Raw genomic sequence first — 2,549 nt, 5'->3', positions numbered from 1 at the left:
AAATTTTACAATTTTTATGGTTTTTAATTTATTTTAATTATTTAAAAGCTCAAAAGTAGCTAAAAAATGAAGTATTTATTTTAATTCAGATTTTATTTTTCTCAGGTTCCTCTAGTCATAAGAAACTCTGAAAACCAATTTTTGTAATTTTTTGAGTTGTAATTTAATTACTATAAATATTTTAATGTCAAAAATGTGATTTCACTTGATTAATCCTTTGGAATGATCAAATTAATTCCAATTGACTTGAAATTTTTGATGGACAGCTCCTCTTACATTAAATTATAGTGGAGAATGATTTTCATGTTATTTACATTTATAATTACTCTAAATTAACTTTATTTCATTTTTAGGGTTGGTGCAATTAAGTTTTTAAAATTTTACAATTTTTATGGTTTTTAATTTATTTTTTCCTAGGGTCCTCTGACCATAGTGAACCTACCAAAATAAATTTTATATTTTTCTGATGAGTATTTTAATTTTATAATTAGTTTACCAAAATAGTCATGATACACTTGAAAAATAGAGATATTTGTTTAGAGATCTCCCCTGACCTTGGAAAAATCAGGGAAGATGCCTCATGATAGAGAGAATCAAAGCCCCAAAAAAAATGTCATGGTAAAATGTATATGCAAATGGAGAATCAAAAGAAGGAAAACACCATTTAATTATATAAAAATTATACATGTGTTAAATGGACATAAAAATATTTCCACATTGTTCTCCTCTGTTCATTAAGCAAGAGAGTATTTTTATTTTATTTTTATAATTTTTCTACACCAAGATATGAATTTTTGAAGTTCTGGCTATTAATTAAATCAATTAAATCTCTATTTTTCTACTTAGGCGCCACCTCATCCTAGGCAACTCCGAGCTCCACACGGCGTCTTTTGGTTCGGCATCGCCTTCTGACTCAGCCGCTACGCGTCTTGCTGTTCCGCTCCATTCCCTCATCCGACTTCATCCCAACCGTCTGTCTGATACACGTGGAAATAGACAACATCTGTTCATCATCTCCAAGTCTCTAGCCCGAGAACCGTTCAACTTCAAACCCTGTATCTCTCTCGATACTTAACCAAATTAAGTGTGGTTTGTTCCTATGAACTCGTCTTGACTAGGAGAACATATCCATGCAGTTAATCAAGTCTTAAATCAACTCTATAATCATGAAGAATTAAATGAAACTCGGTTTAAGGGGAGATTTCAATACATTTGCCCAATAGGTGTGGCCTCGATTGGGTGCTTCCAAAAGCTTTTCAATACATTTGCCCAAGAGGTGTGGTCGATTTGTGGTGTTGAACAAAGTCTACCCTAGGGTGCTCTGGTGATGGGGCTTCTATGGTGGATCTTTGTCTCTCACTATGGGGATGGTGTGGGTGCAATTAATTTGTATTTGATGAAGTTTTAGGGGGTGTCCTGTTTTGGGCTTGAATTTGAGCTCCAAAATTGAGCTCGAGCAGTGGACTTTAGTGGCTAATAATGGTTCGGTTGAACTGAAGAGGTCTTAAGGATGCTCTGGAAGAAATTTGATAGATTCTCCTTAAGGAATTTCAAGCTTTCATTATTTAGCCATGGAGGGTGGGTTTAAATAGAGGGGGAGGAGAGGCCACCAGGGGCAATTGGTGAGTGCTCTAAGTTGCTTATGTGGATGCCAACAACAACAACAAAGCCTTAATCCAACTACGTGGGGTCAGCTACATGAATCCTTTTTCTCCATTGTGTCCTATTTAGTGTCATATTTTCATTTAGTTCCAGTAAATTAAGATCATTTTTAATACAATAAGCCCAAGTCTTCCTAGGTCTACCTCTTCCTTTCTCAACACAAGTCCAATCTAAAACATCTACTCTCCTAATCAGATCATTAAATGGTCGACGTATATAATCATTTCGCATTTTGTCTCTAAGTATAAAGCCACTCATCCACCTAATCATTCTCATCTCGGCAACACTTAACTTAGTATTATGCTTCTCTTTTAAAGGCCAACATTCAGCGCCATAAAGCATTGCAGGTCTCACCACCGTCTTATAAAATTTTCCTTCCAGTCTAAGCAGTCATTTTCTATCACACAAATGACAACCAATCAACTTGAATTCTACTATTAACATCCCCATCTATTTCACCATCGCTTTGAACAACAGACCCGAGACATCTAAATCGTTCACCTCTTTTAATAATTTGATCACCCAAAGTTACACTTTTGTCACTAGAGCTACTGCTGCTAAAATTACATTCCATGTATTCAGTTTTAGTTCTACTCAAATGAAGGCCTTTACACTCCAATGTAGACCTCCATAATTCAAGTTTTTCCTGGGTTGTTTCTCTCTTCTTATCCATGAGAAAGATATCATTAGCAAAAAGCATACACCAAGGTAAATCCTCCTGTAAATGTCAAGTAAGACCATCCATAACTAAAGCAAAAAGAAATGGGCTTAAAGTCAATCCCTGATTTAATCCAACAGAAATAGGAAAATATTTGGTCAATCCTCCTTCAGTACGAACACAAGTAACAATTCTAATATACATATCTTTAATGATTTGAATATCAGTC

This window comes from Phalaenopsis equestris, unplaced genomic scaffold (genome assembly GCF_001263595.1).
Source record: "Phalaenopsis equestris unplaced genomic scaffold, ASM126359v1 Scaffold000924, whole genome shotgun sequence".
Taxonomy (NCBI): domain Eukaryota; kingdom Viridiplantae; phylum Streptophyta; class Magnoliopsida; order Asparagales; family Orchidaceae; genus Phalaenopsis; species Phalaenopsis equestris.
This window is presented reverse-complemented; position numbering follows the sequence as displayed.